Genomic DNA, 15,673 nt, shown 5'->3' with positions numbered 1-15,673 from the left:
CTGGGGATTTACAGGAAACAAGACCACCATCTAAAACAAGGTCAGGACTAAGCCCAATCTTGAATGTCTTATCACCTTCCTCTTTAATCCAATGGTGCTCAGCTGGACTCATTCCCAACCCCTTATACTCTTCCTATCCCAGGTAATAACAAACAAACCTGGGGCTCCCCAACTCCAGCTATGTGTTTCCTTATTCCCATCTACCTCAACCCTACCTATCTCCTGCCAGTGTCCTACTTCATCTATTCCCACCCCTTCCATTATGCCCTCTGGTACATATTCCTTCCATCTTCTGGAACCCACTGAGACCTGGCTCCTTCTTGATGATACTGGCCACTCCTTCTCTCATTCTCCTGTGACTCACTGGTTGTGGGGGGGGGTGGAGAATACGCCTTGCACCCAACTTTGCCACTATCAGCACAACTCATCAACTTCTCCTCTTCTGAAGTTCACTATTCATCTTTATCACCTAATCCAGATCCTGGTGGCCATTATCTTCAGACCCATCCCACCCTCAGAACATTCTCCCTCCTTCTTCAACAAGTCAAATTGCCTGGTGGATACTATATGGTATCCACCTCTACCCTACTTCTACTCTGCTAGAGAGGCCTCCTCTGTACATACTCTTAAAATCCCTGATTTCCCAGTTCTTTAATCTACTCTATTCCTATGACCTACCTTCTTCCACTCTACCTCAGCCACACTCAGTGATGGTCATGCCCCTGGGCTTGCCATTAGCTACAAACTCTTTATGACTCCATGGTCACAAAATCCAAAATTCCTTTATGTGATCATCAGACTGTATCTTATCAATCAATACCTCTCCATGCTATCTTCTCTGCATTGCCTAAAATCTCTTCCCTTCCCAATCTCAACCCTTCATTGAATCAGCTTGATTCTTTACTATCTCTAACCTTCAATCTTTTGCCTCCTCTTATCTCTTCCACCTTGCCAAACATCAATGCTGGATTATTCCCACCACCTGCCTCCTTCCCTATCATTCATATATTTATGTATCTTGTACAGACCTAGCTAATTACTTGTCTCCTCCCATATAACATGAACTCCTTCAAGGCAGGGACTGGTTTTGCTTCCATAACACTTTGCAACAAGCCTGGCAATCAGATGAGAAATAATAATAGCCTCCATCTCAGAGGATTGTGAAGATCAAATGAGATAATCTATGTAAAGCACTTTAGAAACCTTAAAGTGATATATGAATGTTAAGTATAATCATTGTAATTATTATTATTAAACATTAAAGTCCTATAAAATGGAAGTAAATGCTCCCATTTACTTTTCTCTCCAGTAAAAAAAAAACCCACTTGTAAAGTGTATCATTAGATGGGTATTCTTTTTGTGTAGAGTTGGTATTAGGTGGTCACTAAGGTCTCTTCCAACTCTCAAACTCTGTGATTCATTAGAGATTATGTGTATTAACTGATCTCAAAGCATTAAAGCTCTTAAAATTCCTTAATTTCCACTGAGTCCCAGATCTGTCCATATTTCCTATATATCATACTTCCATGTACTTCAGTACAAAGAACCTCTTGATGCAGCAGCATGATGCTGTAAATCAGGGCTGTCCAACCTTAGGTTATCTTAGGGCAGCATTAAAATAATTATACGAGGGCCACACCCAAAATAAAAAATACAGTACACTAATAGAAAGTGGGTGAACGTGTGTCATCAATATGATAGGCAAAGGTGCGAAACGTGAATGCAAACACAAAACAACAAAGCAACAACACAACAGCATAAAGGTAAGTGCATACTGACTACTCTGCGTCATACAAATGGAACACATCCCACAGATCGATTGAAAATTCCATGCGATATGTTCCATCCACAATACTGCTTAGAAATACCAAAGAAAATTAACATCAACAAGATTATTTATTAGTGATGGAATTAAAAAAATCTGATATACGTTCCATGCAAGTTATTATTTTATTTTTTCTCTGGTGAAGTTTAAAACCCACAGGTAGGCCACATAAAATCGCACTGAGGGCCACATGCGGCTCGTGGGCCATATTTTGGACAGCCAAGTTGGGTGTCCAAATGTAGTGTGATACAGTTGGGTGCAATATAAATACCAAGCACTGAATCTAGAGTAAAAAGACCTGAGTTGAAATCCTGATCTTGTCCCTTCCTCCTCCAGTGAGCCTTTGGGCTGGTCACATGTACTCTCCAGGCCTCGGTTCTCTCCTCCATAAAATGAAGGGATTGGCATAAACGCTAACATGCTATGATTTCACAGCTTACAGCAGATTCCCCTAGACCCTGCCTGTGACATTTTTCAATGACCTACTTAGCCTGTATTCTTATCCATACCTTGTAAATCGCTGGTAATACTCTGAGATGAACCAACTTCCAGGAAAGGGAGTGGGGGGTGTTTTATTGTTTTATCATTCTCATTAACACTGGTATCATATGAATGGAAGATTTATAACAGAGTGTAATCTCAGAGAAGAGCCCCCACCCCCCCACCCCAGGCACAAGTGGATGCTGAAATGAGGACAAAAACTCAGTGGAAATAACAAAATTCAATTAACTGCAGCCAAATACCTGGAATAAATTTCTCTGTTCAATTTACAGAACTGTTGTGCAGGCCATGCTCAGGAGAAAGAAGAAAACCAAAAGAAAATTAAGTCACATGAGGGATTTTTTTTTAAAGTAAATTTCTTAGTTAAGACAACATAGCATAGCAGGTATAACACTGGACTTTCAATCATGAAAACTGCCGTTCAAATTCCACCTCAGAAATTAATACGATTATTATTAATGAGGATAATAATATTTGTATACTGCTTTAAGGTTTGCAAATATTATCTCATTTGATCATCACAATAACCCTGGGAGGTAGGGGCTATTATTATCCCCATTTTACATTTGCAGAAACTGAGGCAGAAGGGTTAAGTAACTTGCCCAGGGTCACAGAGCTATTAAGTGTCTGAGGCTGTATGGTGCTCTGTCTACCCTGTGGCAATGCCTAGTTGTGTGGCCACAACTGTCACTTAACCTCCAAGGACCCCATTTTCCTCATGTGTAAAATGAAGAGGCTAGACTAGGTGACCTCTTAGGTTTGTTCCAGTCTTCATTCTATGATCCCATTCAATCTATTTACCCCAACCCCTTCCTCGATCACTACACCTGCAAAATCTCTATCTACAATACTGCGCAATGATAATCAGAATAATGATCCTGAAGCCTTAATAGGACTTTGATTATTTAGAAAGAAAAACCCCAAGTATCTGTTGAACACCTATTGATCTATTATTCCACACCTCCTACACAGAGGGCCTCCTCAGGTATTTCCATCATATATGGGTCTCTTAGGCAATGCCAGCCGAGCAAATGCACTGACAGTTTCTCCCCACCTAGAGAAATGTCAAGTGTGGGCTCAGCAAAAGACTATGTGTTATCATCCAAGGACTAACCTACCTAAGTACAGAGAGGCTCACAATTATAATACCACGAATGGCTCACATTTCTATAGTACATCATAGTTAACAAAGGACTTGCTTCGCAACAACCCCATGAGGGGTATAATACGAGTATGGTCAAGCCCATTTCTCAAAGTAAATGAGTTTTCCAGGAATAAATCATTCAACAAACATTTATTAAGCAAGTTTACTAGATCCCAGTCATTGTGCCAAATCACTGGGGATACAAAGACAAAAAAAAAAAATTAGCCCCACCTTCAAAGAGCTTATATTCTACCGGAAGAGACAATATGCAATATGAAAATATATGCAAAATAAAGGCATTTTGGGAAGAGGATCAAGAAAGGCTTTATCAAGAAGGCAAGGCTTGAATGAAGTAAAAAGGCTTTATTAAATGTTCCCACAGGCAAAGCTAGGTGGTTCAGTGCATACCGAGCTGGGCCTGGAGTCAGTAACACTCCATGAGTTCAAATCCAGCCTCAGACACTTACTAGCTATCGTAATCCTGGGTAGGTCACTTAACCCCATTTGCTTCTGTTTCCTCATCTGTAAAATGAGCTGGAGAAGGAAATGGCAAACAGAATGTATGCAGTACATACTTTTAAGTTTCATCTGCATTAACATTTTTTCATCACTTAAGTCTACATAATCAACAAGACAATAAATCAAGTCCTGATCGATTTGTAGCATTTGCAGTTTCTGAGATATAAATGTTCACACTGAAAATTTAACAAATGAATGTGAGCTGACTCCAGCATGCCCCCTGAATCTAGCTCCATTCTTTACAAGATATAATTCTGGGCAAGTCACTTAACTTGTTTTTGGAATAGTGCTGGGTTTTGGAATTTGAAGAGCTGGATTCAAACTCTGCTACTCTCTGGACCCCAATTTTCTGCTCTGGAAAATGAGGGTACTAGATTAAAGGATGGATAAGGGATCCTTCTGTTCCAAGCACTGCAACCCTAAAGACATATCTACTAGGAAACAGAGTGGCATGAGTGAAAGCTATCACATGGATGGCATGAGAGCTGCCTCAGGCCTCTAGTCCATATGGGCGAATCCTCTACAAAGTATTTCCTAGGGCAGGAACTGTCTTTCGCTTCTTGCCACATAGCAGGCACTTAGTAAATGTTCATTGATTGATTGACTCCTTGAACTTGAAGGGAGCTTTTGGATCATTTAATCCAGCCCACTCATTTTAAAGAGAAAAAAAATAAAATCTCAGAGAGATGGAGGATCCAAGGTCACAGAGCTAATATGACAGAACCAAGGGGACATGAATCCAAATCTAGTGCTCTAGACAATTCCCAGGAGGATACGGACAAAGCTCACATAGGAGGTGAGAAGTCCTGATCTGCACCAGGGGAGAAAATGAACCCTTCCGAGTAAACTGCTGAACATGTAAAGAATCCTGGGCAGAGAAGCCTCCAGGGGAACAACGAGGACATCAGTGCCACCAGAAGCACTGTGTTATTCCAAATAACTGAGCTGGAGGAAGGCACTGCCAGTTAGTGCCACTCACAAAAGCCCTCAACTTTCTGAGATGGCACAAAAGAAGGGGTTGGAAATGAGACCAGACTGGCTGCATCCCCATCAGGGCCAGGTGTTTTCATTCAGCATTTCTGATAGAAGACCATCTCTACTCCCCCAGGCCTTGCTTGGGACTCAGTGGGCCAAAGGGGACCTGGGGTGGGAGGGAAGGGAAATTTGGCTACACTCTGCTTCCAAGGCCCCAAACAAATGAAGACTCTGGGGGCTTTTCCAACCACCCCATTTCTCCCCTGCTTCCAGTCAATCTCCATTCCAAGCATTTTCTAACCAAACAAAAAGAGAAGAAACACCTGGTGCCTTTCATCAAAAGGCACTCTGGCTCTGAAAATAAACCAATCTGTGAAGCATGAATCAGTTGGTGGTTATTTCAGGATGAGGCTACAGGGTAGGCATTGGTCCTTCATGTACAGGGATCTGCACAGCCAGCAGAAGGCAGGCAACAATCTTGGGGATCTTCCTCCCATGCTCTCTTCAGGTCACAGGATCACAGGGCTAAGAGCTGACAGGAGCCCTAAGGGATCCTCTAAGGGCACCCTCCCATTTACCTCCACCGTACAGGAGGAAACAGAAGCCCAGCTGAGGTTATACAGCTAGTAAGTGATAGGACTAGGATTCACAACCCATGTCTTCTGACTTCAAAACCTAAACACATGGATGAAACTGGGGAGAGCTTTGCATAACAAAGTGTCTGAACATTTTATGATCTTTGATCTCAAAGTTCAATATAGACCTCAGAGATTATTTAGTTTAGATGATTAGTTTTATTTAGCTCCATCATTTTACAGATCAGAAAACTAAGCCCCAGTAAGAAGAAGTGACTTATCTGAATTCAGATTTAGAAAAATACAAAAGACATGGAAAAACCCATACATACTCTTCACTGTCATAATAAAGTGCATTTGGCCATCTAAGGGACATAGACATGGGCTGGATGGCTTGGAGAGAAGCAACACTAGGGAAGCAGAAAAGGCTGTGGTCCCCTAAGTGGGGGCACCTGAAAGATGAGAGTGCACTCTTTTGTGGGCTTCTAGCAAAGTGGGTGGATAGGATTATCAAGAAAAAATGAACTAGGTTGTTTTTGGAGAGATCTTGAATCAATAGACCATAGAATCTCAAGAGATCAGCTACATTAGATTATACTTGAGCAGGAATCCTCACAACATCCCACCCCACCCTAACTCGGGCCTCAATTGATTGTCACTTCTGATTTAAGACCTCCAGTGAGGAATTCACCACCTCCTCCCAAGGTGGCCCATTTCCCCTTTTAGACAGCATTAATCCATAGTGGTAACTCCCATTCTAGGGCATATTATAAACTTTAGACTCTTTTCCTCAAAACAATCCTGTACAGGGTGTGTGTGTGTGTGATCCATTTTACATAGGGAAAAAAATGAGACTCAGACAAAGGATGTGGTTTGCCCTAAGGATGATGACACGGCTAAGAAATCCAAAATATGAACTCCAAATCCAGCCTTCTTTCCCTAATTCCAAGCAAATTCAGGAATAGTTTCCTACTGGAAATCTATCACATTGAAAGTGACAGTAGGTCTTATGCAAAGCTGACTCATTCACCCTCTTACAGCTGGATCTATCTTCTCCTGGAATCCACAAAGACCCTCAAGTAGTGTAAATGGAGTTCTCAAAACCTCCAATTATCCTAGACAGACTGTTCATGAAGTTCAGTTTCTATAGTAATTAGGGAACATGTTATATGCATTTATTTTCAAAAAGAAACGAAATATAGCAAGAAAAGAACCAAAAAAAGGAACAGTAAAAAAGAGATATAAAATAGTAAAGGACTGAGGAAAAAACAGAGAGAAAAAAGAAAGCAAGAGGAAAAGAGCAAGCTACACCAAGTTCCTGCTGTCGTGATGAATAGATTGCAGAGCACCATGGTATAAAGCTACAAAGGACTGTCTAGGATAAACAGAGATAAATGTTTGAAACAGTAAGCAGCTCTGGTTCATAAACACACAAAGGCAGGAATAAGAACTAAATTTGAAATGGCTTTGTGGGCCTTGCCCCTCTAAAACAAGTAGTGGCTTCTCATAGCACAGAAGGGATGAGTCATCCAACTAATTCCAAATTCTTGACATACTCTGTGACATGAGACAAATCTATGATGATAGAAAAATAGCATTTGTTTACATTTCACTGGACTCTTTTCCTGGAGGATTTCATTTGGATTGATTTGTTCTGGTTTTCATGCCTCTAAACATGTCATTTGGATAAGACTGGCCTAACATGGTCTAACTGATGGCTATAATCCATACCATTTGGTAGGTGGCCACTAGTACCACAAAGGGGATTTCTAAGACCAGTACCAAAAGCAAACAACAAAATCCCTTGGGATATCAACAAAAACCTCAAGTGAGCCCAGTAAAGACACTAGAAATCTGGGTTCTAGTCATTACTATGGTTAGGACAGCACAGCTTCAATACTTTTCGGCAAAGATTGGCTGGGCTGACCTCCAAGATCCCTTGCAGCTCTAACATCTCATGTTCTTCTGACTCGAGTATTCTATGTTCTAAAACTCCTTCTAGCTCCAGTAATCTAGGTTCTATTACAGAATACCAAGTCTTTTCCAAATCTGAGATTCTATGATTCTAAACTGCAGAGACTCTCTATGCCTCATGATCCTATTTGGAAAAAAAAATGATGCCCTACAAACTTCTCTTTGCCTCCTCACAGAGGATAAAATTAAATGATATATGAGAATGCTTTGAGTTCAGGTAAAAAGTACCATGTGAAACCAATCTATAACTTACTAGTGAACAGGACAAATAAGTTTTAAGGGCAGAAATCATATCTATACACTGTACCTGGGGAGCCTACAAGGAGCTGAATGAGTCTTGAGTAATACACCTCACTACTCTGAGGTCACAGACACAGATAAAAGCCTCTAGAAGATCTCACTCTCTAATACAAAATAAATAACTATAATTTCTCTATAATTTGGGGAGGTTATAAACTATTTTCTTCACAATACCTCTGTGAGGCAGGTAAGACAAGTATTATTATCTTCATTTTACAGAGGAAGAAACTGAGACTCAGAGATGCAAAGTGATTTGCCATGGCTAGGAAGCAGTAGTCAGGACTCCAACCCAGATCCAGTGCTCTCTGACCCAACCTTGCCTCCTTGGATGAGCAACTTATGCTAAAGGTTTACAGGGCACTTTCCTCAGAACATCTATGAGGTAAAGACTACAAGAATTTGCATGTTATACGTAAGGAAAATGAGGCATATAGGCAACGATGATCACACAACTAGAAAGTATTACAATGAAAATTCAGTCCCATGACTCTTCACTGCCAAACACACCCCTCCCAACATACACAGAGACATATACATACACACAGTACAACTTTGTTAGGAAAGGAATATACTGAAAAGTATACCAAAATATGCCTCTGGATAAATTCAATTAATTCACCGGGTAGTTTTTGGTACCAGGTAGTTTGAGGCATTTCCCTCAAATAAGGCTGCAGCCTCAGTTTCTGGATTCTGGGTAGGATCATTGAGAAGAGTAAACTAATGTAGAGTAAAATCCATGAGTGAACACTCCCTCCACCTACAGGACTTTGAGTTGAGAACTGACACTCATTATGATCATGACAATGCTGAAACACTCTATTATATACATTTTATTGTATTGTGACACCATGAAAAGGAACTCATCCCTTCATTTCACAACCACCCCCCCCCCCGCCCCTGCCACACACACACCTATCTTTTAGAACAGGAACTTTCATTTTTTTAAATCTTTGTCAACTCCAGAGCATGGATGCTAGACTCATCCACTCTAAAGCTAAATAAACAAACATTTGTTAAGAGGCTACTGTGGTGCAAAGGACATTATTTAGGAAACACTGGAAAACACAAAGATGATTTCTAAAAATGCACATGTGTTCATACACACACACATACCCAACCATGAAGGAAAACAACCATTTTACTGTTTTAGATATAATCCTGCGCCTGACGGCTTGGTGGGGAGAGTGATTTTAGCACCTGTCCTCCGTAGCTATATTCTGTTTCACAGAGGGCTATACAGAGGGGTAGATAAATTTCAAAAGTTGAGCAAGTATTCTACAGGCCCTATCCCCAAGGAAATTATTTGACCTAGAGAAAAACAAAGCAATTAAATTAACCTTTATAAATGGGCATTTGAGATCTTTTACTTGGAGTAGAATTCAAACCTTTGTTCATTTTTAAACCTAGATACCCTATCTATCTAGGGTCAGCAGTCCATCTGGTGGCTAACTCACTGGGAGCTCATTTCTGCTATCACAGCACTTAAAATACCTTCTGTACCTTTATCAGAGCATACTGACTAATCACAACACCCTTTACTCTGCGCAGGGAATACTCCCACAGACAAATGTGACAGGCAGATAGATGTCCCACTAAAGTCCCTTGCAGGTATCCCTCTTCCAATCTATTTCTCTCTGTCTAAATGCTTCTTCATCCCTGCCACTATAAACCCCTGGTACTTTGCTTTCGATATTAAGTTAGCATGGAGCACCTGAATAAAGTTGATATTTCTATAGCATTTTATGATTTCTGAAGTAATATCTATATATGTATGCATATACATATACATACAGATACAGGTAGGTATATAGATGTGCATATATACATTTTATCTATTAGAAATTATATATTATACATATTTAAATAATATACATATTGCCTCATCTGATCATTTCTCTCTATATGTGTCTATTCCCTTCACGTTACTCTGATGTTTGGACCACTTGGAAAGGGTCCTAGATGCTTTCTATATCATTCACTGGATTTTCATTAAACACCTATCCATGTCCTTGGTACAATATATGATTCAAGATGCATTACCTCTTGCCCTCTAGGAGTTTATAATCTAAATCTTTTTGGTAGTGGGAAGAGAATGACAAGTTTGTATTTCCAAGGATGTGAAGGGCTATCCTGAGAAGAAAGGATTAAATATCCTCTGCTTGGCTCCCAAAGGCAGGACTAGTAACAGGTGTAAATTGTAAAGAGTTGGGTTTGAAGTAACAAAGAACTTCTTATAATGAGTTATCCAAACTTCTCTCATGACCTCTAATCTCCTATCTCTACCTACCTACTGGACCTCTCAAATTGGATGTCCCATAGACATCTTTTTTTTCTCATTCCCAGCTTTTATTAAGGGATTTCTGATTCCAAGTAACAAGAGTGGGACCCTGAGTAGCAGTCTTATTAGGTAAAGGAAGTTCTTAGCATCCTAATCAGTGTCCTGGATGGTCTTGATGGTCTGGCAGCTCTTGTAGCCCCTGTAGTTCCCGAAGGCCCTCTAGCACCAGTCAGATGTGGGCCTTGATCCAAACCGAATCTCAGGTGAGACTGTCACTGAGTGAGGTGAGCAGGCAGCTCTTCCAATCAATGAACCTCAAAGGCCTCCATCAATGGCTGTGTCCCACAAATATCTGAGAAGGGTCTGGCACTTCTGCATTCATGTAGAAGTCACATCCTAAATCCACCTGTGTGCGCAGCCTCTGATCCCCGGATTCCTGGATCTGCTCCAGAACGTTCTTTAGCTGTAGGTAAGTGGCCAGTTGTCCATACACCTCATCTGGCTGTGCCAGCACCTGCCTTAGGAATCACTGCAGGACGTCGCTGACGAAGGCTTCATACTGCAGGACCTTTGCCTGAGCCCCCTCCAGGCCCGTCGCCATTCTGGCAGCTCTCCCTCCCACCCCAGCCCAGACCGCTCGCCCCTCAACCCAGTTCACCCAGCAGTGCCAGCAAAGAGCTGCTTCTGATTTCCCTTCCCATAGACATCTTAAACTCAACATGTCTAAAACTGAACTTGTTACCCAGCCCCCTCCCACCCAAAGACCTCCTCTCTTCCTAACTTGTATCCAGGCTTGAAGCCTAGGTATCATCCTCAACTCCTCATTCTCTCACACCTCCCCTCATATCCATGTCTGCATCCAAGTCTTGTTGATGTTGCCTTTGTAACACCTTTCTAACATGCCCCCTTCTCTCCTGACTCTACCATCACCCTGGTACAGGCCCTCATTATCTTGCACTTTTGGACAATTTCCATGGCTTTCTCATTGGTCTCCCTACATCAAGCTCTCCCCACTCTACTCTGCTCTCAAACTGATCTTCCAATAGGGTAAGTGTTCCCACGTCACTCCCCTACTCAACGAACTTGAGTAACTCACTATCATCTCTGAAATCAAATACGAAATGCTGTTTGGCATTCAAAATTCCTCATAACCTGGTTCCCTATTAACTGTCCAGTCTTTTTTCACCTTACTCTTCAACACATACTCTGCAATCCAGTGACATTGGTGTTGCTGTTCCTAACACAAAACTCTCTATCTCCCAACTCCAGGCATTTTCACTGGCTGGCTGTCCTACATGCCTAGAATGCTTCCCCTCATCTCCATCACCTGGCCTCCTCGGCTTCCTTCAAGTTTCAGCTAAAAATCCCACCTTCTGAAATAAGCCTTTCCCCATCCCCCTTAACAACAGTGCTTTCCTTCTACTGATTATCTCAAATTTATCCTGCATACATCTGAATGTACACAGTTGTTTGCATATTGTCTCCCACCATATGAGATCTCTGAGAGCAAGGACTGTCTTTTGCCTTTCATTGTATTCCCAGAAAATTAGTAGATGCTTAAGATATACTTTTCATTGACAAGAAGACTTGAGTTATGCCTGGTAGTTCTGCCATATATTAGCAATGTAATAAATACATTCGCAACATACATATGAATAGCACCTAGGTCACCCACCTTTCCCACTTGTGACAGCATTCCCCCAAGAAAAGCTACCCCAGGTTCAAAATAAAATAGGGGACCAAATCTACTCAATCACTGTCCCCAACTCATTACCCCTAACAAATGTTCTTCTTCCCCGAAAAGGACATAAATTAACTCAAAGCAAAGCTACAGACGGGAAATGCGTGTGTGGCCAAGACACACATATAGAAGAGCAACTGATGGTGCCTATGGTGCAGGCCCATCCAATATCTTCTGGTGATAACCACTGTGCTTCCCTCCTTGGGACTGGCCTTGACCAGGCAGATGTGTCACTGCTGCTGTCTCTCTCTTGGCTCTCTGCTGGCTCTGTCTCCACTGATCTCATGGTCTTTTCTGGGCAATATTCCCAGCTGCACTGATGGGCTTCATTTCTTTAGCCATCTCAACTCCATTCTCCTAAGGTATAGAGGCTCCTTCCCAGTAAGGGTGGGCTCATCACTCTTTAATCATACCTGTCCATACTCAGCTAACAAAAGCCAAGCAAAGTTTCTCTAAGGCTAAGATTAAGTCTTTTCTCATTTGTCCCAAATAACTATCCAACTCAGGGTTAGAAATTCCTAAGATCCTTTCTGGATCATCATGCAAATGAATTTGAGGTAGAGCAAATGGCCAAGTATAAGAGATGTGGTTATTTTTCATTTTCCTCCACCCATCTTCTAGCCTTTGTTATGCATATCTATCAACAGCAAAACATCTTGGACTTGGTACCACATTTTGGACAACAAAAAAAACAAGCAACCCTCCCCCCAAACCCATCCCTTCACATCACAGTGAGAGTGGGAATTTTTTGTTATTTCCTTACACGAATGTTTGCTGTGTTTGTCTCCAAATCACCTAATGTCTCTGAGCCTCAGTTTTCTAATCTGTAAAATAGGGATGATAAATGTATTACCCGTGGGGGGGAAGGCGTTGTTGTGAGACCTAAGTGAAATAACGTGTATAAAGTTCTTTGTGAATATTAGTTGTCATTAATATAAGCTCATTGGCATTGAATTGAGAATTAAGAGAAAACGGCAAGGTTAAATTCTGCTTCTCAGATTTACCAACACCTCCTGAAGATGAAAACAAAATGTTAGTTTATTACGCATAAATCCTAAACCAGCCAACTAAGATAACAGAAAAAGCAACCAAGATTCCAAGTTCAAGTCAACAAATATTTATTGTATGCTCATCTTCAAGGTCTGATACTCTCCATGCTGAGAGTACCAATATGAAAAAATGGCATAGTCCTTTGCCTTCAAAGAACTTACAGTCTAGTAGGGAGATAAGACAGGCATACAAATAACCATAAAACAGATTAGTATGTGACTGGTGCATAGGAGAGCTTGAAGAGAAATTAGGTAGAAAAGAATCAACTATCAGGAATGAGGCACCTCCAGCTGGGTTTTTAAGGAATGGTAGGAATTCAACAGATATAGATGTAGGGCAAATCTATTTCAGGCACGGAGAGCAGAATACTTGCATCGCAGAAGGAGTCTGCACAAAACTGAGGAGCAGTGAATAGTATAGTTTGGTTGGAATTGAGGAGTGGAGGGAGAGGATAATGTGAAATAAGGCTAGAAAAGTCACTTGGAACCACTGCAGAGGATGTTAAATGCCAAGCTAAGGGCCTTGCATTATTTTCAGTAGACAACAGGGAGCCATGCAGCATGAAGGCTGTTAAGTAGAGGAATGATGCGATCTTTATAATTATTCTGGCAACAACAGGATGGGTGAACTGGAAGAGGTGAGAGATTGGAGGCAAGGAGGCCAAATAAGAGGCTGCTACATTGGTCCAGGCAAGACTGAATTAGAAAAGACACAATGCCAGTGAGAATGAAAAAAAGAGTATAAATACAAGAAATAATATTAAGGTAGAATCAATAAGATTTGGCAACTGATTTGATACAGTTGGGGAGGAGCCAAAGAAAACTTCAAGATTTCAAGCCTAAATGGCAGGGAGACAATGGGGCCAACCAGAGATATAGAGATGTTGAGAGGAGGGGAAGGTTGTTGGGGAAAAGATTAAGTAAACAAACTATGTAGCTGTCAAAGCACAATATCAAGAAATAGGCAGGAGGTCAAGGTTCCTTATCCAGTCCCATTCCCCAAGGTACTTGATGCAGTAGGTAGGAGACCTCCTAAAGATGAAGTGTTAGCCCCGTGTCTCACAGATAACCTTCTTGACTTCTTATTTTTCCACTTGATTCATGGATTGATTCTTTATATCCACTTGTTCAAAAGGACAGGATGAAAAAACTAAGGGTCAGAGAGATCATTATTTCAGAAGTGTGGACACACCCTCCACATGGACCCTTTCAAGTAAATGGATAGATATGAGGAGCAGACCTGTGCTTTCATTGGCATAAGGAAGGTATAAGTGAGGAAATTCCTCCTGCTAATGCAGATCAGTACCTTCTATTCAACGCATGTTTTAGAGTTGTCTAGAGCACTGAAAGGATAGACAACTTGCTCAGTCACGTAGCCAGTATGCATCAGAGGCAGGACTTGAACCCAGGTGCTCCTAGCTTCAAAAAGCAGCTCTCTACCCACCAAACTACACTGTCTAAGTATTCTCTGTTGGGGGCAGCTAGGTGGCACAGTGAGTAGAGCACCTGCCCTGGAGTCAGGAGGACATGAGTTCAAATCTGGCCTGAGACACTTGACACACTTACTTGCTGTGTGACCTTGGGCAAGTCACTTAACCCCCAATTGCCCTGCCTTCCCCTGTCCAAAAAAAAAACCCAATACAAAAACAAACCCCATCTAAATTCCTACCTTTTATAAGAAGCCATCCCCTAAATATTCTCTATTTAAATAAGTAACATTTTTTATTATTCTTCCAAGAGTTTACTAATAAGTCATACATTCAATCAGTGCTTTGAAATCAGATAGTAGTTCAGATTCAAAGCTCTCTGTAAAAATAGCTTCCCCCAAAGCCTGTCCTTTTCTATATTACCTCTTTTCAATGCCCTACTCAGGTGCCAACTCCTCCAAGAGCCTTATGTCTTCTGCTGAGTTGAAAGTTTTTTGGGGGTACTCAGCCTGGGTTTTTCCTTTCGCCTATTATATTCTACCTTAAATAATATGAATGTGGGTATATTTCACATCCCTTCCTCTTTCCTATCCTTCTCCTCATTAAACTGTAAGGAGGGAAAATACTGTCTTACGTCCCCTTGGGTAGTACTGTGGTGTCAAAGAACTGGACCTGGAGTCAGGAAGACCAAGTTCAACTCCAGCCTCAGACACTTACTGGGCTTGTGACTGACCCAGTGATTCTGAGCAAGACACTTAATCTCTATCTGTTTTTTCATCTGTAAAGCACAGATGGTAGCACCTACCTCTGTGGGATGTTGCAAGGATCAAATGAGGTAATATCTGTAAAGCACTTTGTAAACCTATGCAATGCTAGTGTTATTTTTTTATCCCCAGTGCCCAGCATAGTACCTGCCTGGCACATAGTTGGTATTTGATATTTCTTGGAGTGAATTCCTTTAAAATTATTACTGGCTTTCAACCAGTTACTTCCACCTAAATATTGTATCTTCTTATCAAAAAAATGCATACTACAGTGGGACTGGGATGATGCCTGAATTCTTCGCCCAGAAATACTCTTCCCTACCCAGATTGGCTGGTCTTTACTGGTAGATCCGGAGTTTAGTACGTGTATTTCTGCTGCACATCTGCAACGCACTAGGGTATAATTAATTATAAAGAGGAAAAAGGATGTGAAAATAAGATGACCTCAGACGCTCTGAATGCTGTTAGCTTTTACCAAAATGAGATCCCTCTTAAAATTAGCTAGGACTGATTCTAAACTATTGTCGAATTTTACTTAATAATCTAACAGCATAACCAGTTCTAACAACGAATAAAAAGGAAAGCTGGGGGTAAATTCCCC

At 41.2% G+C, this 15,673-nt stretch overlaps 1 protein-coding gene across 1 annotated transcript in view; it reads right to left on the bottom strand.

Moving 5' to 3' along the window:
- The window catches only part of MVB12B (multivesicular body subunit 12B), a 311,400-nt gene that overhangs the window by 263,001 nt on the left and 32,726 nt on the right, over positions 1–15,673 (bottom strand). The window lies entirely within an intron of this gene.

The sequence above is a fragment of the Trichosurus vulpecula genome, chromosome 3, assembly GCF_011100635.1.
Source record: "Trichosurus vulpecula isolate mTriVul1 chromosome 3, mTriVul1.pri, whole genome shotgun sequence".
Classification (NCBI taxonomy): domain Eukaryota; kingdom Metazoa; phylum Chordata; class Mammalia; order Diprotodontia; family Phalangeridae; genus Trichosurus; species Trichosurus vulpecula.
The sequence above is the reverse complement of the archived record's forward strand: the minus strand, read 5'-3'. Positions and strand labels throughout refer to the sequence as shown.